Source organism: Chenopodium quinoa, unplaced genomic scaffold (assembly GCF_001683475.1).
Source record: "Chenopodium quinoa cultivar QQ74 unplaced genomic scaffold, ASM168347v1, whole genome shotgun sequence".
Lineage (NCBI taxonomy): Eukaryota > Viridiplantae > Streptophyta > Magnoliopsida > Caryophyllales > Amaranthaceae > Chenopodium > Chenopodium quinoa.
The window spans coordinates 3,134,810-3,158,747 of NW_018744874.1; the positions used below are offsets into that span (position 1 = coordinate 3,134,810).

Consider the following 23,938-nt stretch of genomic DNA (forward strand, 5'->3'; position numbering starts at 1 on the left):
TATATCGCAGATCATTCTCCACACCACTCTTGAAATGTATCAGACCCGACGAGGCCGATTATGTTTTAAGAGAAATCCATTTGGGTATATGCGGGCACCACATTGCCGGGAGAACGCTGGCTCACAAAGCTCTCCGCATCGGATATTACTGGCCAACGATGATAGCGGATGCACAAGAAAAGGTGCGCAAATGTGACAAATGCCAAAAGTTCGCACCAGTTATCCATCAACCATCGCAAGATCTATTACCAGTAGTAAGCCCGCTACCTTTTGCACAATGGGGATGCGACATACTAGGACCATTTCCCAGAGCGGTAGCAGTTAAGAAGTACCTGATTGTCGCGGTTGATTACTTCAGCAAATGGGTCGAAGCAGAAGCTGTCTCAAGTATTACCGAGCAAGCGGTCAGAAAATTCCTGTGGCAAAACATCATAACTCGCTTCGGAATCCCCCAATGCTTAGTCTTTGACCATGGAAAACAATTTGATAATAACCCGTTACGGAAATGGCTCGAGAATTTCCAGATAAAATTTGCCTACTCAGCGGTCAGCCACCCACAAAGTAACGGCCAGGCCGAAGCCGCTAACAAGGTTATCCTCAACGGCCTCAAAACTAAGTTAGAAGCAGAAAAGGCTAGGTGGGTGGAGGAGCTACTTGGGGTCCTTTAGTCATTAAGAACAACAGAAAAAGAGGCAACAGGACAAACCCCTTTTCATTTGGTATATGGCTCAGATGCAGTATTACCTGTTGAAGTAGGTGAACAGAGTCTACGAGTCCAGTACTATGATCCACAATCCAACAGTCAGAAGCTGTTAGAGAACTTAGACTTACTAGATGAAACCAGAGCATCTTCCCAACTAAAAATATTCGCCTACCAGCAGAAAATGAGAAATTCTTACAACTACAAGGTTAGAATCCGGTCCCTTAAAGTAGGAGACCTAGTCCTACGAAATGCGGCTGCAGTACAGAAGGGAAATATTCATGGGAAGCTCAGTGCCAATTGGGAAGGACCATACCAAATAGCTCAAGCTAAACTACCGGGCACCTTCCTCTTGCAAGATATGAATGGAAAACTGCTCCCGCATCACTGGAACTCAGATGTCCTCAAAAGGTACTTTGTTTAGGACTAGATTCTATGTAACTCAAGAATCGGATGTTTTTTATCCGCAAGTTCTCATATATATAAATGAGACATGGTTTTATTTCTCTTAAATAAAATTCCTAAATCTAGTCATCTCCAGCAGGTGCATCTGCTGGTTATGTGCTCATTGCCAAATAAAAGAAACAGTCTTTTCTTTTACATCGCACAAATCCATTGAGACAACGGCTTTGGCAGCCAACCTAGCTACAGTCTAGTTGGCATAACTCAGCAGGACAAAGCAGCATAAAACTGTTTGTACCATCTGACAGTCAGTATAGTAACGCAGCGACGGCTAACTACGACTAGCTGACACACAAACATTATTCACTAAAAAAAAACAAACAAATGAAAGTAACAAGTACTAGACAAACAAAACATTAAAGCCAAATGGTACAAGGGAGAAACAGACAGATACTTATCATTAAAAAACTTGTTTAAAACATTAAATGTTAAAAGATTACAACTTCGGTGGCCACCCGAGAAATCAATTTAAAAGACTCCCAAAATCCTCACAATTGATTGCCAAATATCAGGCCAAAAACATACATAAAAATACAATAGAAATCAAAACTACAAGTGAGGCACTAAGTCAGCAATAAAATCAGCGGTGTAAAAACATGTTAAGCCATCAGGAAGATCCTTCTGACTCAACCCCAGATTCCCACCCGCCTTCCTATGCTACCCCTTCCTGGTCCTCTTCATCACCTGCCTCTACCTTCTCATCAGCAGATAGGCCATCTCCTACACCAGTTGCGGTCACAATAGTGCCAGCAGTAGAAGAATGGGCCATATTTTCATCATCAGCTGCATCAATTTCTCTCTCATCAGCAAGGTAATTCCCCTTCTCCAGCCGCAGTTGATCTTGCAGCTTGTTATTTTCTGAATGAGCGCTGGCCAGCATACCCATCATCATGGCCGCCGAATAACCACCCATTTCATCCATATAAGCATGCTGCAATACACAACGCAACTCTTTAGGTAAAACATTGCACAAACACCTTAGCCGCTACACTACCCTAGCTCATAATAAAAAACCCAAGCAGACATCTTAACACTTACCATGGTGAAGGAGAATTCCAACCAGCGTGTAGGATCCTCCGCAAATTGGCACTTTGGCAGGTCCATTGATAGTACCTGCTGCAACCATATCTCTAAATTGGCTGCCTCAAACAGTGAAGGCCGCCTAGAGATCTTCCGGGTAAAGTCTGTCAGCAGATACTGTGCAATCTCCGTAGCTGATCCCCTTCTCAACACTTCCCGCCTTTCTTCCTCCTCTGCATCTTCTCTCTATCTCTTTTCCCTTTTCTCTCTCTCAGCCTGTTCCAACCGGGCATCCTGCTTCAGCCTCTCCCTTTTTGTCTCCTCCTCACCTTCATCTTCCTCTCCATCATCGTCTATAATCACAGTCGGCTGCTCAACAACCGGAGATTTTGGCTTGTCAGCCATGGCATGAGACTCGTTAGCCATAGCCCGCGGTTCATCAACCGCAACTTGTGACTTAGTCCCAATGGGGTGAGAGGAATGCTCTACCCCATTACTTGAACCAGCAGGGTTCAACCAGTCAGATAACCCTATGTCAAGAATAACATGTACTCCATTAGCATATATCATATTCATGGATATAAAAAAAAAAAAAAAAAAAAAAAAAAAAAAAACACAACAAGACCATTCACACTACCTAAACAGATTCAAATTAAACATCAGCCAAGCGTACCTGTGAAACCGGTTGAGTGTGCTGCTACTGGCTGTGGCATTGATGGCACATATTGTGACAACAATTGATCCGTTTCCGGTTCAACGTTGTAGTACTCCTGCACTAGCGGTTGGTCCGGCAGCTTCCCCTTCCCTTTCCCTTCCACGTGAACCTTTGCCTGCTTAACCGCTGGTTCTCTAAAGACAGGCCCACCCTGTTCCCTCTCCCTCTTCCGATCAAGGACCTCTGACGCGAACAGGCCTTTGGCCAGGTTAATCTCCTCTAAGTCAAAACCCTCATCATCGACTTTGGCAGCTAGCTTAGGGCCCGCAACTTCCTTTTCTTTCACCGGAGCCGCTGCAGTGTCCTTTTTCTTCTTAGCTAGTGCTTTCTTGGTCGACACCCTAGCCGCCAATTCCGCATAATTTGGTATTTTCTTTACACCCATACCTGTCTTCCCAGTTGTCGGATTCTTTAGCTGTTTGGCCTGCTTTTCCAACGTCGGCTCTCTATCTTCCGGCTCTGGTGGGAATGGGTCAACCAGAGATTTGTTTGCCTTATATAGACCGAGCTAGAGGTATATTATCTTTTCTTGCGCCTCCTCTGTACAACATTTGCCGGCTAAATTTAGCAATAAACACAATAACAAGAAAAAGAAAGAGAACATGACAGACAAACGCATAAAACGTCAAACTATACACATGCAATAACGGATAATGACAAAACCAATCCAACGATTTTCCCTTCCCAGCTGACTGGCAGCCGGATCACTAACCTTTTGTATGCACACGGCTCAGACCTCCGGCTGCCAGATACAACTCCTTTCTTATTTGCTCATAGTGAGGCAGCCAGTACCCGGGTAGGACATCCCGCCGATACTTACTCGGCCCAAAAGCCTCATAAATTATCTTTCTTGTTTCCTTTGACTTATCAGCAGCAAACCTTTCAAACATCTTCTAGTTAGTAGCACTCAACTCAGACTTCTTTAACACCTTCTCGGTGTTATTCCTAACCTCGGTCCAATGATGCGGTGTCCGGTAGGAGAATTTATGTGCCTTCAACAATGGCACTCTCACCCAAAACCACTTGCTCTGCCAGTCCTTTATAGTCGGACTAGTTGGGAAGCATGTCACCCGCCCATTTTGCCAGTCCAAAGTCCACCAACCTCTCGGCGCATTCCCAACTACCCTCTTTAATTTAAACACAGCCCTAAACAATTGCATATTAGGCTGGTGGTCATAAAACTCACACATCCACACAAATCCTAACAGCCGCCTTATCGCAAACGGTGTTAACTGTATTAAACTGATATTATAGTACACTAATACATCCGCTAAAAAGGGATGCAACGGGAACCTCACACCCATTTCCAACTGATCCTTGAACATCGGGATCGTTGATTCCAGTGGTTCGGTTATCTTTGCCCCGGATTCCGGTAAATGGAGCCGATATTCGGTGTTTGCCATTTCTCCCATACCATACAACCCCTCCGCCACCGACACCATTGCCACATCCAATGCCATTTTCCTCCAAGTTTCATCTATCGTCCTCCTTTTCGCCCCCTCATCCAAATCTTTCAACACCTTTCTTTCGTATTTATGATACAATTTTTGGTATTCCATTGGCGGCGGTCCTGCCCTACCAGATGTACCAGCCCTTCCCACATTTACACTTTCCGGCACAACTTTCCGTATCGGCGACACATCTAGTATATCATCATCGTCTGACATGCTAAATGACGACGAACTCCCCTCCTTCGTTTTCTGACTCCCAACCATTTTTTCCCACCCACACACTAAGCAAATGTGCAGTAATTCTACAAACGAATTTTCAATTAAAAACACATAAATAAGTCTGAAAAGTTGTTTAACTTCTTCGCAGATTTATCGCAGCTACCACTTCCCCCTCTTTTTTCAGCAACAACATTTTCACCAACTCCTCTCAAATCTTCGTTTTTCAAATTTTTTGAAATTTTTTTCAAATGTGTAAACGAACCTTTGCCATTATGAGTTTTGCGTATTTATACTCTCCAAAACCGTTTGATCTTCCCCTCAAACACAGACACGTGTCCCCCATCGCCCCCACGTTCATCACACGTGGCTAAACAAAAAAAAGAAAAAAAAAAAACCCGAACAAAAGTAATAAATTAATGGTCGCATAAAGTCAAAACGCCATCATTACCTTTTGCTTTTTCGAGTTCCAAAGTTCCTTCATTTTCGACCACGTAGCATATCTGCTACCATCGTTCAGCCGCAGACGTTACCAATTCTCTGTTTTGGGTGGGTGTATTTTTTCATCCGCCTCATTTTAAGGGGGTGTAATTTTTCACCCGCCTCATCCTAAGGGGGTGTAATTTTCACCCGCCACATTTTAGTGGGGTGTAATTTTTCACCCGCCTCATCCTAGGGGGGTGTAATTTTTCACCCGCCTTATTCTAAGGGGGTGTAATTTTTCACCCACCACATTTTAGGGGGGTGTATTTTTTCACCAGCCTCATTTTAGGGGGCTGTAATTTTTCACCTGCCTCATCCTAGGGGGTGTAATTTTTCACCCGCCACATTTTAGTGGGGTGTAATTTTTCACCCGCCGCATCCTAGTGGGGTGTAATTTTTCACCCGCCACATTTTAGTGGGGTGTAATTTTTCACCCGCCTTATTCTAAGGGGGTGTAATTTTTCACCCACCACATTTTAGGGGGGTGTTATTTTTCACCCGCCACATTTTAGTGGGGTGTAATTTTTCACCCGCCTTATTCTAAGGGGGTGTAATTTTTCACCCACCACATTTTAGGGGGGTGTAATTTTTCACCCACCGCATTTTAGGGGGTGTAATTTTTCACCCACCTCCTTTTAGGGGAGTGCAATCTTTCACCCGCTTCATTTCAGGATGACGACAACTATGTTCGGATTATCACAGCTGCCTGTTCCGGACTACCTCCTCCTCTAGGCGCCTCCGGGGGGGGGGGGACCAGTTGTACCAGAATAATGTCATCATCAACCGGCCTAATGATCGCGGTCACACAACTCAGACCCCACCAACAGCGGCCAACCAAGTCAGATCTCACCTGGCTTGAACCAGGTAAATATATGCACGGCAAAACCAGTAACTCCCCTAAAAGCAAATACATCCATTAAAGCCCATGTGCTTAGCACCCACTAAGCCCACTTGCCTTACAACCACTAAGCCCACTTGCGCCTACTATGGCCTATATATATCTAATGAATCCCTCAAAAAAAGGCAGCTACACACACATAAAAAGAACACTCTCAACACACAATATAACTTACTCTCTCTCAAATATCAGAAACCTCAAATACATCTACCCGCTTCCCCTAATACAACCGCATTTATACATTAACATAACTCATCTCTTAGACAAACATCTGACTTTATCATCGGAGAGGTTTTCCTCGGATACACCTCCGAGGGTAGTTCACGTTTATTCTGTGCAGACATTCAAGGTCCAAGTACTTTGGTAGCAGCTCAGTAGACTGACTATGCCCGCAGCATCATCACCGAATCCAACAGGAACAACTAGCAAATATTAATACCAATTTTGACAAGTGATATAGCAATATATATAGGCTGGAATCCACTTAAGAGGATGGGTAAATATTTGATAAGTGATAAACTAAATATATACTAACTTAGAGACTTTAACCACCTCCCTTCAAAAAAAAAAAAAAAAAAGTGACTTTTCCCACCTTCAATTAAAGAGAATAAACTAATAACAAGTTGTGTTAATATGGTCGTCAAAGGTGATCCTATAAGTAAACAGCGGCCTAATCCACACATTAGTTAATCAAATCACAAAAACTGACCTGTCCTTGAGACCTCAGGCTTAGCTTACATGACAACATAATCAGGTAATTTGACAAAAGCTTGTGAGGTGTAATGAGCTATTCCAACTAACATAGCTAATATAAATCAAACTCACCTAAAAAGAAAGCAATGGGGGTGTAATAACATGGGTCATGATAGATCTAAAACAGGGGTTGGGACAATAACGTCCAGCCCGTGTCAAATTACGTAATTTTGCTGAAGTTTGAGGACAACGTGCGTCGTTTTATTCCAAGTATTGTATTTTACCATTTAAATAATGTAATGTATTTCTCCATTCAAGTAATGTAATTCATCCATTCACGTGGACAACAATTAAATTCACGTGGACAACCATTCAAATTTTGTCTACTTTTTGCTCAGAAAATGTTGGTTTTGCCCTCGAAGTTGCTGTTTATTACTGCTTTTGCCACGCGCTTGACCGGCTTGTCCCAACTGATGTTTTGGATTGATACTTCCCCGTAATAACATAGCAAAGGACCACTCTAACTTAACAAAAGAATCCCTTTCATGAATCAAAAGTTTGATATACAAGCAATTTTAATTAAAAGTTTGATATACACTCTAACTTTTAATAATATTTAATATATAATATTTAATTAAATCATTTAATATAAGATTATCATTTGTATTAATAAAATCATCATTATCTATACTAAAACAGAGACCACTCACTCCACACCTTGTCACGTGTCTCTCTTTATTTGATTTCTATTCTTGCCTAATTAATAGCTTCTAAATAAAGCAATTAAATCTTAGATTATCTCACAATATAAATTTATAAATAAACAATATATTCATATCAAATATATATTAACATAAATAATATTTACTAAAATAATATTAAAAAAAGAGCATATCTTTACTATTGTATACAATGAATATGCTAAAATAAACATTGCAATAAATATACATGTATTCTATACTTCAACCTTTTACTAATTTGCAATAATATTTAAAATCGTTTAAGTAGTTTAATCAAACTAGATATTAATGTCAGGAAAAACATATACAGAGTAAAATTAAGAGAAGACTTGGAAAGTTATCCTTTGTCTTCTCTAAGAAATGATAATACACAAAAAGGGGTGATAAATATACTATAATAATGACATCAGAAGCTCGCTTTACCGCAGCCACAACCATGTGAGTGGACACAGAGTCACAAACTAGATTAAGGGCCTGTTTATTTCAGCTGAGAACTGAACTGAACTGTATTGAACTGAAATATTTTACAAATTAATTAGCAAAATAACTAAACTGAACTGATTAGAACTGAACTGAACTGAACTGAACTGAAGTTGAAGTAAACGAGCCCTAAGTTGTTTAATCAATTCTATATTACCACCAAATACCAAAATCTTTAAAAGCATTGAAAAGGAGAGCTCATAGCCTCATATACATCCCACTACAATAAAAATGTCAAAATAAATAAAGTTCTCATGGAAAAAAATGTTTAAATTGCTGGCATTTGGCACTACTGTACTTGTTACAATAACAACCAAATAATTTGTCCTCTAATCTTTTGGTTCCTCAAATTTTTATCTTCTACTAAACAAATTTTGTGGCTTTTCTCTGCAACACAAATTTGGTGGAATATGAGCCAAAAAAATTTGAGATTTTGTGGAATATATTGATATTCAGATGATGGGTTTATGTCACCGAATACAGATTATTCATTTTATAGTTGAAATGGATAAGAGAGAGTTCCAAAATGGTAGAAAAGTTGGGGCAGTCAAAGCAGCCATTGACATGTATGGAGGAAGGGCTAATCAAGTACAAGTAATTAAGAAGCCTCAATATGATGCATCATCAAACTTTGAGGTATATTATTTCACATTTTAAGCATTGTACTAACTTATTTTGTTTTGGTGCAAATGAGCGTCCAGAAGGGGTTATGAGAACCGATCCAGGATCACCACATTTTAAGCATTATATATATAAAGTAAAAATAACTCATTGTATTTACCACTATGTTGGTGATGAATTTCGCTGCAGAAAACTTCAAAGGCTCCAGAGCTTCATGTTGCAACGAGTAGGATTAGCCAAATCAAAGCGAACAGGATAACAGTAAGTCAGAAATATCCGAAGTTGAGTTTGAACTTCTGAATGCTAAGAAACTAGTTAGGGAGCTCAACTTGAGGATAGAAGAATCAAAACTGAGAGCTAGAGAGTATAAGAAGGGAGTACGGGTTGAGGAAAGCTTGTGCAAGAAGAGAATGGTCAGTATGAACAGGTGGCGAGGGAAGTTGAAGTTTTGAAGCGCGAACACAGCAAGGTTAAGCTTGAGATCAAGTGTGCAGTCAGGGAGAAGTTCATGGCGGAGAAAGAAGCAGATTGTGCTTACTTGAGACTGAAGTCTTATATGCGTAGTGTTTGAGAGAATGAGGGGCCGGGCGAGATTGAAGAAGCTAACGAAGAGGAGGTGCTGGTTGAGCTGGCTCAGATTCAGGCCAGGAAAGAACTTGCAGAAATCGAGGCTCAGAGGAAAGAAGAAACAGAAAGATATTCATTCCTGATTGAAGAAAGCAGGAAGAAGATCAGTGCTTTGAGAAATGAGGTTGAGAAAATGGAAGATATAAAAAAAGTTGTTACAACTTACTAATAGAGATGTCGAGGCATTGCAGTATGAGCTGAATTTGATCAAGGAGATTGATAATAAGATTTATAGAAGCCCCAAGGATGAAGAAGAAATTGGGGTTGCATTCGGTCAGAAAAGATTTGGAGGGAGCAAAGGAGTTGGAGGTTATCAAGGAAGGTGAAATAGAACTTATGGGAAGTGTGGATGTTATCAGGAATGAACTGATAAACACTACGAGTGAGAAGAGAAAGATTGAGAAAATGGGAGCTAGAAAATGAGCTGTGTATAAAGAAGCTGAAGTTGAAGCTTATTAAAGCCAAAGACATGTTAGAGGGTGCCAGAACATCTGAGGACGAGGCGAAATTGATGTTACCAAGTTTCTCGGTTACTTTAGAGAAGTTAGAGAAAGAAAAGGAGGAGGCGAGGAAAGAGGAGGGACAACTGACAAACAACATCAGGGCTGAGATTCAGAAAATTAAGTCAGAAACAAATGAAAATGAAAAGAGGCTAGAAGCTGTGATAGAAGAGCTTGAAGCACTTAAATTAAGAGAAGCAAATGCTCTGGCAGAAACTGTAGTAAGAGAAAAGGCTTCCAAGAAAAATTCTACCATCAAGATATCGAAATTTGAGTATGAATATTTAACGGGATGTGCAGCCAAAGCTAGAGAACTTACAGACAAGAAAGTGACAGCAGCAGCAAATGCATGGGCAGAAGCATGGATGGCTGATGAGAAAGAATGAAGGTGAAAACTGTTGTAGCAGAGAGGAATATCGAAGAACTGAAGCTGAAGGAAGAGGAGGGTACGTAGGATGAAAAAGGCAGAGAATGAGGCTGAATTGGCGACAGAGGAGCTGCAGAAAATGAAAGATCGGGATTATAGCTTGACACCGGCTAGACAAGGAAAATTCCGGAGATCTGTTGGCTCTCTAGGGCCAAGACGTATCAGCGCGCGCTTCAACTTCTTTTAATTTCAGGCGGAGGAGGAAAGCAATGCTTAAGAGTGCAAAATATTGAGAATGAGAAATCAGTCCCCTTGATTGAAGGAAGACACTTAAAATTGATCAGCTTCTTAATCCGACCTTCATTTTATAAAATCACATTCAAGCACTATGGGCCGGGAAGCACAAACTAGGTTCATCAGAGTGTAATTATTTTGGAAGATTTTTGAACCAGTACAAAATGTAACTTATACTCGTATTAGATTAGTGAGATCTGATATAAATGCTTGTAAAGATTTGCTATGAGGGAGGCCTGAGGAGGTTACTTTCCACATTTGAAATTCTTTGTGAAACTTGTATGAATGGACCAAGAGCACAACCAAATTCTAGATAATATCGACAGTGGATACAAACAGGAATGCATTGTGATACTTCAATAACACAGCCAAAATAAAGATAATACATCACTTTACCAAACTGTTACAGTAATAGAACCACAGTACGTGCTTACAGAAATCCACAGAGGGATGCTGGGATATGTTAGGAAGTTTATCTATTGCATACACTAATGACTTAACAAAAGCTTTTATTTGTATTAAAAACTAAATCATGTATTAGAGGACAATTACTGCCCACACGAAAAAAAAGAAAAAAAGAAAGAAAAAGAAAACACGGTAACGACCTTTGTGTCTCACTCAAAACTGTTTCTTGAGGCACACAATACTTCTCTGTGGCTCTCGGTCCTCACTCCTTAGTGTTCACCTGTAACTCACTGAAAATTTCAGATAACATAGCCATTTGAAGAAGAGAAGGCAATGTAGATCTAGAAGGTTGAGTTTTATATATTTGAGCATGCATAGGACCCTTCCTTTAGAGGGTCCTTACTTGGAACCTCCAAAGTTCTTAGGTTGTATAATGACATTTTGGTACTTAATATAATCCTTTATTTACCAACAAGGAAAGAAAAAAAAAGCAAATGGAATCAAATAGTAGAAATGAAACGGGTCCAAACACAGCAATTGGAATCGAATAGAAGTGAGACGGATTCCTCAAACCAAATAGAATTACACAAAAAAAAAAAAAAAAATTAAAAAAAAAAAAAAAAAAAAACATACACCTTCAATTAAAAGGAAGTTAAATGAGTTCAAACAAAGCAAATGGAATAAAGTACAAGTGAAACGGATTCAAACAATGCAAATGCAATCAAGCGAAAATGTGATGGAGTCAAACAAAGCATTTTCAATCAAAATGAATTTAAATGGATTCAAACAAAATAAACCAAACCTCTTCAACACTAGCAGAATGAATGAGAAAATGAATTGCACTACTCTGACCTTGGTTTCAAAGGTGAACAATCTAATGATGGTGAAGACTTTAGGCCTATTGCCTGTTGCACTATGATCTATAAGCTCATATCCAAGATCCTCATATCTCAAGTGATTTGAGAGGTTATCAATGATGCTCAAGCTGGCTTTATTCCGAAGAAGCACATAGGGGCAATATTTTACTTGCTACTGAGCTATGTTCACACAGTTTTTACGATCTTATTCTACTTAATTTAGGAGATTTTTCCAAGTAGTTGTGTGTAAAGCAAGTGTATAAATACTCCATTTATACCTAAAACATAAGAACTCCCAAAAATCAGAAAATAAACGATCAAAAATTGAAGGAGAAAGAACTGGCAGGGACATGCCCAAACAAAAAATCAAATCAAAAATCACATGTAAATTTATACCTAAAACATAAGAACTCCCAAAAATCAGATTATAAACATGACACACTTGATAAAAACTCCCAAATATCAGAAAATAAACGATCAAAACCCACAAAATCATTCATGCCCATTTCATAAAAACTCCCAAATATCAGAAAATAAACACTTTATCAAGCAATAATATGAAACAGTTAGTCGAAATTAATCAACAAAGCGACAACAATAAAAATTCTGAAATCAACGATTAAGTTTCACTATGAATTTCGAGATGATGATTAAGTTGTGTTTCAGAAAAGTTAGGGAACTCAAGAGTAGCAAACCAAAAGCAACACAGGCAAACAAGCTTACAGACAAGGTCGGATTCGAAATTAATCTTCAATAAGATAAATTTATCAACATAGCAACAATATGATTATTATAAATAAATGATAATAATTTACAAATGAATTGAATTTCGAAATTGTGAATGATGAATCTGCTTGCTTTCTTTATTTTGATAAAAACCCAACCTAATCTCTAAAGTCTAACTAGAAAATAGCAGCAAATCCAGCAATTCAACATATATAACATAAAGCAATCAAATCAATGATTCCTGAGATAAGATTGATTTAATTCACCTAATATTGTCGAGCGAATTGAAGACCTCGTGCAGCGCCGCCACTTCCCGCCGTACGTCGACCGCCGAAGTTCGAAACCCTAATTAGTGTTAGTGGTGACTGGTGACTCTCACTTATGACGAACGGATCAAAAATTCAGAGACGTGTATGCCAATCTAATTTTTATATTTTTAAATGCTTTTTATTTATTTACCAAGTACTTCCTTCGTCCCTCTTTGTTTGCAACAAAGAGAAGGAGGTTACTTTGTTATTTTTTTTTTGTCTTATAGTATAAAGATTTGTGGTGAATTGGTGATTGTGGTAGTTAAGTGGAGGAGAGACAAATATAGTGGGGTTCATATAATACTAGAATTGTGCGTGTGTGATATATTGTGTGTAAAATAATTATACGACGTACATTATCTCTGAATCTCTATTATATAATGAGAGAGAAGTTTAAGTTAATTATGCTAAGAAAACAATTGTGTTTATATGATTGAGAAATGCCTTTTATTTTTGGTTTATTGAGCGATAATTGATTTAATTATTTTTTTCCCACAATCTAATTTTTCCCGCATTATTATAAATGAAGTCATGTTATGAAGTTGCTTGATTGAAATCATCTAATTTGATTGCTTCCATATTGACCATTAAAGAGTGAAAATAGATTAGTAAGGGTGGTAGTGTAATCTCACGTGATTATAATATATTCAATTTATTAAAATAACCTTACTCAAATAAGTAGTGAGGAATGATTACCAGGGGTAATAGTGTAATCTCACGTTTTTATAATTATATTCGATTTGCCAAAATAACCTTACTGAAATAAAGATTGATGAACGATTAGTAAGGGTAGGTTGGTAATTTCAGGTTCCCACCAACCACCACCCCCTACTCTCCCTTATATAATAGAGATTATGTGAGTGTAAAATAATAAAGTTGGGTAAATAAATATAGTATGTTGCGAATGTTGCAAACATTTTTGGTACACCCAAATAAGGAAATATGTTGCAAACATATTGGGACGGACGGAGTACTCCATATTATTTTTGAAAAAAAAATATTTGAAAAAAAAAAGTCTAAGAGCATGTTTATTTCGGCTGAAAACTCCTGAACTGAACTGAATTGAACTAAAGTGAACTGAACTGAACTGAACTGAACTGAGCTTGAGCTGAAATTCATTGTTTATGAGAGAAGGAAATTGAGAACTAAACTGATCTGAACTGAACTGAACTAAACTGAACTGAAATTAAGCTGAAGTAAACAAGCCCTAAGGGTCTGTTTACTTCAGCTGAAAACACCTGAACTGAACTGATTAGAATTAAACTGAACTGAACTAAACTGACCTGAATTGAAATATTGAACTTTGGAGTAATATTTTTAACTATTGATTAATGATATATCTTGGTTAATTAAAATAGTAACTACGGACTAATAATAATGATATAGATCCACAAATAATTAAGAAAAATAAAACGAAGTTCAAAATAAATCTACTAATAGTTTTTGTTTTGTTTGTTTAATTTATATATTTTGATATCAAATTTTGGTTGATTAAACGGATGTGCAAAAATTGTATATTCATAATGTCTTTAAAAAAACTAATTATAGCTCTAATATATTATTAAACCCTTTAAATCAAAAAATATTAATTAAAGATCTTTATCCTATTAAAAAAATAGATGTGGATCGGGTCCTCATAAAGGACCCAAACCCGGATCTGTTTACCCATTTTTTTTTAAATAATAAAAATATACATAAAATGTATTACTAACAAACAACAAACAAATCGTATACCTTACCATAAAATTAAAAATTAAAAAGTTTTGATGGACAAGAACAAGAAGACGAAGAACTAACCGATTATGAAAACTAGTAAATGTTTTGTATTACTAATATTTTTCCGAACACTATTACGACATCAAAGGTATTATTATTATTATTATTATCATCATCATCATCATCATCATCATCATCATCATCATTATTATCATTATTATTATAATCATTATTATTATTATTATCATTATTAATATCATTATTATTATTATCAATATTATTATTATTATAATTATGTAAAACAAAATAATTAGCAAAATAACTGAACTGAGCTGAACTGAACTGAACTGAACCGATTAAAACTGAACTAAATTGAGCTGAACTGAACCGATTAAAACTGAACTGAACTGAATTTAATTTGAAGTAAACAGGCCCTAATCCTTATTTTGTTTTAATCCAAAAAAATTTCAAAAATAATGCATTATAATATGAGTGAAGTCAAAAGGAAAATAGATTGAACAAAGAGGGATAAAAAGGCCTGTCAAAAAAAAAAAAAAAAGCCAAAGAGGGATAAAAAGGAGAAAAGTAAGGGAAATTAGCAAAAGTAAAACCAAAATGAAGTTAAACAATATAAAAATAGATTGAAGTGAAAATGTGCCAAAATAAAATAAAGCACAATGCACATATCAATATAAATCGACCCAACAGGGAAATTACACTCGACAATAATAATCAGCGCAAGTTTAATTTTTCCACAACCTTTATTCTAATTGTATACCGCCGGCTTTTTTTATGCACGCGATGCGTGCTTAACATTGCGTGTGTGATTTTGTGGGTTGTTGAACTAATTTGCGAGTTTTTTTTGTTTTACCCTTAATTTTTGGACTCTCTATTAGGGGTTACAAACTTTTGCTAATAAGGTTCCATAAGCGCACACTACAAAGTAAAGCAATGGAATAAGTTAATGAAGGTATCGAAAGTAATCTTAATAACACACCTGAACACAAAATTCTAAAATAGATTAGTGCAATAACAAAAAGAAAATCAAATTATGAAAAGGACCAGTTGCATGTAAAACTCACCAATGGCTTGTGAATTGCTTGGATTTTTCTTCATAAAAATTGTTATCAAATGTCTACTTGTAAATGGGGTTGAAGTTTGAAGAGATAAAAAGTGATAGTGTATAGGGCATTGAGCAATAGAGTAGCAATTTATAACAGAGGATCAATATCTAAGATAATGACGAGGTTGTTTTGCTTCCATCATTGATGGTTTGATTACAAACATTTATAGGTATATACAAAATTTCTCTTATTTACAATATTTCAATGATTCACCTAGAATTTGAAAAAAAATGACTATTTACTCCCTCCATTTCATGACCTTTTGTGCATTTACTGTTCATACGCTTCCCAATGCACATTTTATATCTTTAATATCAATATCAAGACCCCACATGATTATGTTTATTTTTATATATATTGATAGATACGTAAGAGATTCCTTCTATGTGTGAATAGTAGGAAAAATGGAAATGCGAACGGATGGAGTATACAATATGCAAACCTGAATTAATTCTGAATATACTCCCTAATGAAGATAAATTTCACTGAAAAATTAAATTTTTTTACAACTGCATCAACAACATCATTATCAGATAGATTAACTATAACTATAGGACCAATATTCAATTTATGCATGTATATAGATACACTTTGTATATATAGTTCAATTCAACAATTATCGAACTCAAACTTACCTACATCTCTCTCTGAAGACTGTGAATTTGCTTGCCCCACGATTCAATGTTGTTGATTTCCAATAACTAAATGGAAAAACTTCCATTAAAAGGGAAATGGATGGAGAGATTCAAAGAGATTAGTTTTATCATACAGAAAGAAATACTTGAGATAAAATAGGATGAGAAAAATTATTAACATTTACAATTAGACCCTTACTACATATTGAAGATTAGAAATTATTTGAGGCGTATTAAGGGGAATTCAAGTGGACACCACACCTCCTGATTCCCCTTATACACTAGAGATAAAAATAAATTAATTCCAACCTAAAAACAATCCAATTTCTATTTTGGAAAATACATCTAATCCTCAATACATTCTTATTTCTATACAAAAATCTTTTAAACTATATAATATATATATATATATATATATATGTATATATATATAATCATACAACATAAACTAATTTTTTTCAATTAAATTATTAAAAAAATCCTAATTCATAATTAGGATAATCCTACAAGAAAATCTAATTGTAATTGTATAATTTTAAGAGAAATATTTTTTTATTAAATTTGTTTTAAATCGGAAAAATTTTAATCCTACAATATCTCATTTGTTTCTTGAAAATTGGTACATAGTTGTATTCAAAATTTGTGAGATACAACTACAATCATTAATACATATCTTATATTACATAGCATAAAAAAAAAATTGTCCAAAAATAAAAATTTGGAAAGTATGCATCATCACAAACCAAACAAGTTTGGATATGATTATTTAAAATTTGACTAATTATTAAAAAATTAATTACATCAGGTAATTATTGTCTTATTTAATTTTTAATTCATGAATCGCATGATTAATAATAGGTTATGTGTCATACTACAACTATGTAATTAAGAATTGAAATCCGTTTTAACTTGATAAAAATACATAATCTATTTGAAATTTGGATTTTTTTTAATAATAAATGCCAAGGTTTTTACCCAATTTTAAAATAAATACCGCAAACATTTTTTATTTTATGTAAATACCGTGCTTTTTGTAAAACTTATAAAATAGGTACCACTTCTTCATTTCACCGTTAAACTTAACGGTGGGTTTAACGGTGGGGCCCATTTCAACCGTCTCTCTCCTGTGACCATCGTGTTCTCACCTTTGACCACAGTAGAGTCACCATCGCCACCACCACCATCACCATCTCCAAATCCACCAAACCACCACCACCGAAATCCACCCTGAAGACCACCGAATTCCACTAGAAAAACCACTAGAAATCCACAAACAAACCACCGATATTCAAAACCCAAAATCCACTGAAATTTTTATCCTAATTCATTATTTATTTAATTAAATTCTAATGATTTGTAGTTTTTCCACACATTTGGAAATATTTTGTGTCTTTATTAACTATTAAATAATTTGTGAATATATCCAGAGATTTAGTTAAGAAATGAGAATTGTTAATCTAAGCTCTTGGATTCAAAATGGATGGTTAAAATTGAATATCAAGTTTTTAAATATATATATATATATTCGTATTTTTAAATTTTATTAAATTTTATATCATAATCCTAAACAAAACTATTAAAAAATTTCAAGTCTATTTGAAATTTTTATCTTAATTCTTTATTTATTTAATTAAATTCTAATGATTTATTGTCTTTTTAAACATTTAAAAATAATTTGCAGCTTTATTAACTATGTAATAAATTTGTAGTTTTTGTGTTATAAATTATTTTTATGATTCCATGATTCAGGAATCTTTGTTAAATAAAAGATTTAGTTCAAAGAAAATGCAATTTTCTATCAGGCGCGAGTAATGCAATGTATACTAATAATATTTTGGTGCAATGTATACTAATAATATTAATTGTTAGAATTCATAATTTTAACCGTATTTAAATCTAGTATAGAACTAAGTTCACATTCGAAACAAAGCATTAGTTATTATAAATAAAACAATTACGGCCCGTTTGGTAGTTGGGATTAAATAGTGAGGATGGAAATGATTTTAAGTGTAATTAAATAGGGAAGAAATCTTCAAATCTCTATTAAAAGTCAATCTGCTCACAAGTTTTTCTCCATGGAGAATAATCTACTCTCAAACTTCTCTATGGGGACATAATTTTGCCTATCTAGCTTATGTTTTTCATGATTTTTCATTACCACTCAATACCACTTGGGAGAATGGTATCGAGCGATAATGAAAAATAAAGAAGAACAATGGTCTTTTTGGGATGAAATGACATTCCCATGGGAATGAACATCGATTTTCTTCCCAAATTTACATACAAATTCATTCTCATTATCATTTTTTATTACCTACAACCAAATGTGTTGTTAAAGTATTATTTTTCCATTTCAGATAAATAAATAAGCTTTGTGGAAATTAGTAAGCAACATTATATCACATAACAAAGTAGAAAACATTGATCAAACTAAATCATACATGAACAAAGCAATTAAAAATTAACAGAATACAGGGCTCGAACCTAAAGTTACAATTATTTACCCTAATTGTCATATATCAATTAGCTATTTGGAAACATAGTAAACAACACCACATAACAAGCTAAAATTCAGAATTTAGGACAATTCAATTGGAAAACAACCCATATAAATCACACAAAAAAAAAGGTTTAAGAAACTTACAAATAAAAAAAAGCACGAACGGATGAGGAAGGAAGTGATATTGTTTGGTGGTGTCAAGCCTTAGGTCACAGTGACTAGGGCTGTCTATTTGGACTTTGGATTGGATTTAGCCCTAATCCAATCCAATCCAATCTGAATAAGAGTTTGGAATCTAATTTTCTAGTCCAAATCCAATCTAAAGTTGGTTTGTATCCAATCCAATCCGATCCAATCTAATCTAAGGTTGTATAATTTAAATCCAGTCCGACCCAATTCGAATTAATTTTTAAAAAAACAAACAAAAATACTCAACTTTAAACACACAAATTTATAGAAGTCAATAGTCATACTACATTAAGACACACAAATAAGTTAAAATAAGTCTTAAGAAATATACTTAACACACATAAAAAAGTCATACTACATTAAAATATATATATATATATATATATATATATATATATATATATATATATATATATATATATATATATATAGAATCAAATGAGAAGGGACCTTAAAGTGAAAAGTATGAGAAGCAATCTAGATCGTTGAATTTTAGATGGACGGCTATGATTTAAAGTGAATGTGCATAATTTTTCCACGGATGTGCATAAATTTGTGAATGAATGTGCATAAATTTTTATCGGATGTGCATAATTTTTCGACGAATGAAAATTATGCACATCTAATGAAAATTTATGCACATCCGATCACAGAATTATGCACATCTGTGCAAAAATTATGCACATTCGCAAGAAATCATGACCGTCCATCCAAAATCCAACGATTTAGATTGTTTTTCACACTTCTCATTTTAAGGGTTCTTCTCATTGGATCCCTCCCCATATATATATATATATATATATATATATATATATATTTATATATATATATATATATATATTATATATATGTATGTATGTATGTATGTATGTATTTTGGATTGGATTGGATTTTTGGATTTCAAAATTTTCAGTCCAAATCCAATCTGAAAATCCAAGATTTTAAAATTTTGATTCCAAAGCCAACCCAAATTTACAAAAATCAAATCCAAATTGCTTATTTGGATTGGATTGGATTGGACTTTGGATTTTTGTCCGAAATATGGACAGCCCTAACAGTGATGGTCGCCAAGATAGTAGAGAGGGAGTGGGATAGAGGAAAGCAATAGAAAAATATGAGAGGTGGAATAAGCACGAGGATTCACGATATATTGGGGGCATGTATGTCATGAATTAGGTTGCTTTATTTTTCAAGTCATTTTAGGTCAGATTATGTCTAATAAGTTTCAATCATTTCTCATAAGGTTTAATAAGTTTCAATCAGGTCTGGTCTGGTCTAGTCTGGTCTGATTAAATTTAGTAATAAATTTCAATCCGCTCTCATTTATTTCAATTAGTTATAATGTGGTTTTATAAGTTCCAATCAGATTTCATAAGAATTCATAAATTTAATAAGATTTAAGGAAATTATTAGCACATATAAATAAAATTGTTGGAAACCAGATAATAATAATAATAATAATAATAATAATAATAATAATAATAGTAATAATAATAATAATAATAACAACAATGTTTTTATAGGTATTGTTTTTCCTAATACTTAACATATTTGATCTCGAGATATAAAACAAACCCTGGACCATATATCATCGATAATTTTTTCCCATCTCTTTTTTTTTTTATAGAATAAATATGGATACTTTAAAAAATTTGATTAAAAAGTAACAGATATAAATAAATTAATAAAAAAATTGATTAAATTTGTGAAAGTTGTTTTTTTCTTTTGATTCAAAGTGTCACAACTTGAAAAAACCGATATATCATAAGTAAAGCTGAATAAGTAATGTTTATTATTGACACCTTGAAAATATCTTTAGTGTTAGAACTTTAATAACAAATATGCAATTATTTATTTTAATTTATTTATAAGTTTTTCTCTCTTAATTATATACTTTTCAATTGGATTTCAAGTCTCATAAGGTCTAATCAAGTTTGATCAGATCTGATCAAAGGAAATTAGGTTTGATCGGGGCTTATAAGTTTTAATCAGGTTTTATGGTCAATCGGGTATGATCAAGGCTTATCAATTTTAATTAGGTTTCATCGGGGCTATAAGGGTCAATCAGGTTTCATGAATTCTAATCAGGGTCTATCAGGTTTTAACAGTTCTGAACAGGTTAGGTTAGGTCAATCCTACCTATAGGGTCATTTTCCTACCTAATTAGGGTTCTTTTATGTCCATTTGATGTGATTTTAGGTTACTTTTCACTTTTGTGTTCGAATTGGGTTAGTATGTGGAATTTGGTGCAAAAAATTAGGTGTTTTTGGGTCGTTTCCAGTGCTTATAATGTAAATCCTATGCTATAATGTGTATTTGAGCCCTTTGCAGGTACTTTGGAGGTCATATTGGAGTGTTGGGGTCATGTGCCGACTCTTGACTTCCAAAAAGCTAGTCAATCACGTGCACCACTTCCCTCGCAATACATCGCAAGGCAAGTCAGGCTTCACTTGACCTTGGCACTTCACTCTTGTGCCTATGAAATCTCGTACTTGGTAAGACACACTTGTGCCTAGACCCTAAGTTAGGACCCCTTGTCATATAGAGTCACACTCGCTTGGCAACCTAGTGCCTTATGTTAGCCTCACTCTAAGTAGATGGATGTTATTGAAAGAGAACACTCAAGTATTTGGGAAAAGGATACTCGCATTACTCACACGAATAGTTTACAATGTGGAACTCTCTAAATGTACTCTCTCTAATTATTTGCACAAATGAACCTAGGTGCCTATTTATAGGCCACCACTACAACTCCCCTAAAATTCTAGAACATTGCTAACCTCCTCAAACGAAGGATCTAGACCTACACATCCTAGAACTTTCTAGACTAATTCCACTTGTGCATAAGGGCCCTTATGCGCTCCATGCGCACATCGCCCAGTGGGCCGAGTGTCACTTCGTGACAGGACACTTTAATCCTTCAGAGCGTCTATTTTGGCCAAATTTAATATATATATTAAGGGCATGATTGTAATTAATTCGCCTCCAAAGTACCTACAGGGGCTCAAACTAATACAAGTCGTAGCATAGGAATCACATAAAGCACATCAATTATGACTCGAAAACACCCAAATTCTACCAAATTCCTAGGCTAAGACTACTAAAAGAGTGAAAACTAACCTAACCTAACCTTAGAAGACACTAAATGGACATAAAAGAGCCCTAATTAAGTAGGAAAATGACTATGTAAGTGGCCCTCTGAGCCACTTATCACTGAGGCATTGTCAGCTTTTGTGAGAAGTAATAAGCCATCCATAAACATCATGTGGGTGTTGATAACTGATCCCACAAGCCAACACGAGTCCTTTCGACATATTTTGTCCTCACTCATGTGCACCGTAAGAAACTTCCCATGAGGTCACCCATACCAAGGCTACTCCCAACCAAGCACGCTTAACTGCGGAGTATCTTAGCATATGAGCTCCCTAAAAGGAAGATGCATCTTGTTGGCATGAGTAGCTCATCAAATTTTATTAAACCAATCTCATGGGTGTTACACTTCTTAGTTGGGAAAGTCTTAGTAGGGTAGCCATTGATCATCACTGAATAGGAAACAATAGTCACACAACTCGTCACCCAAGTTACAAATCTATGAGGAAATCCAAGTTCATATAACATTGATTTTAGGTTTGGCCAATTAATAGAACCATAGTTTGTTTTGAGGCCTACTATTATCACAAATTTTGGAGATATGAATTTATGGTTGTAGCTCATGATCTGTACAATTGACAATAGGATATTGTCTCCTATGTGTTATCCTGGAATAAATCCAACTTGAGCATCACAAATTACTTCTCCAATGATATGAGCCATTCTTTTTGTCAAGATCTTTGAGATTAACTTATAGACAACAGTGCAGCAAGCAATGGATCTATAATGTTTAACATACATAAGGTTTTGAAGTTTGGGGATAAGTGATATAAAGGTACAATTCCACTGTCTAGCCATTTGGCCAGTCTTGAAAAGGTCATGTATGGTTACTAGAATCCATTTCACTATTTGACTTCATTAGCTTTGTTTTAATCCAATTCATCTCTAATTGATTCTATTTGGTTTGTTTGAATCTGTTTTACTTCTATTTGATTCCATTAGCTTTGTTTGAATTCGTTTCTCACTTTTTTTAAATCAATTTGCTTTGTGGAATCCGTTTCACTTCTATTTGATTCCATTTCCTTTGTTGAATTCGTTTCACTTCTACTGCATTCCATTTGCTTTGTTTGAATATGTTTCGCTTCTATTTGATTCCATTCGGTTATTGGAATACGTTTCACTTCTATTGGATTTCATTTGCTTTGTCTGAACCCTTTTCTCTTCTATTTGATTACATTTGGTTTGTTTAAATCAGTTTCACTTCTATTTGATTCCATTTGTTTTGTTTGAATCTATTTCACTTTTATTTGATTCCATTTGCTTTGAGGAATCCGTTTCGCTTCTACTTGATCACATTTGCTTTGTTTGAATTAATTTCACTTCTATTGGATTCCATTTGCTTTGTTTAAATCCTTTTCACTTCTATTTGATTTCATTTGCTTTGTTTGAATCCGTTTCACTTATATTTGATTCCATTTGATTTGTTCGAATCCATTTTACTTTTATTTAATTCGATTTGCTTGGTTTGAATCCGTTTCACTTCTATATTTATTCCATTTGGTTATTGGAAATCGTTTCATTTCTATTGGATACCATTTGCTTTATTTGAATCTGTTTCACTTCTACTTAAGTCCATTTAGTTTATTTGAATCAATTTCAATTCTATTTTTTGCTATATGCTTTATTTGAATCTGTTTGACTTCTATTTGATTCCATTCATTTTGTTTGATTTGCTTTATTTAAATCCATTTCACTTTTATCGGATTCAATTTACATTGTGGAATTGGCAGATTCACTTCTGTTTGATTCCATTTGCTTTGTTGGAATCCGTTTCACTTCTATTTGATTCCATTTTCTTTTTTGAATCTGTTTCACATCTATATAATTCAATTTTCTTTGTGGAAATAGATTCACTTTTAATTTATTTCATTTGCTTTGTTTGAATGGTTTTGACTTCTATTTGGTTATATTTGCTTTGTTTGAATTTGTTTGACTTTTATTGGAATCAATTTGCTTTGTTTCAATATGTTTCACTTCTATTTGATCCCATTTTCTTTTTTTGAATTCGTTACACTTCTATTTGCTTCCATTTATTTTTTTTGGAAAAAATTTCACTTTTAT

General features: G+C 34.8%; 1 protein-coding gene and 1 pseudogene across 2 annotated transcripts in view; one reads left to right on the forward strand and one right to left on the reverse strand.

The window, feature by feature from the left end:
- LOC110705230 overlaps nt 1–12,773 on the reverse strand; it is a 44,584-nt gene extending 31,811 nt beyond the window's left edge. For both annotated transcript variants that reach the window (XM_021883089.1, XM_021883088.1), the window contains exon 1: nt 12,522–12,773. The gene's annotated coding sequence lies outside the window, so the exon portion shown is untranslated. The remainder of the gene's footprint in view (nt 1–12,521) is intronic.
- Nucleotides 8,351–10,584, forward strand: LOC110705229 (annotated as a pseudogene).
- Nucleotides 12,774–23,938: the final 11,165 nt, after the last annotated feature.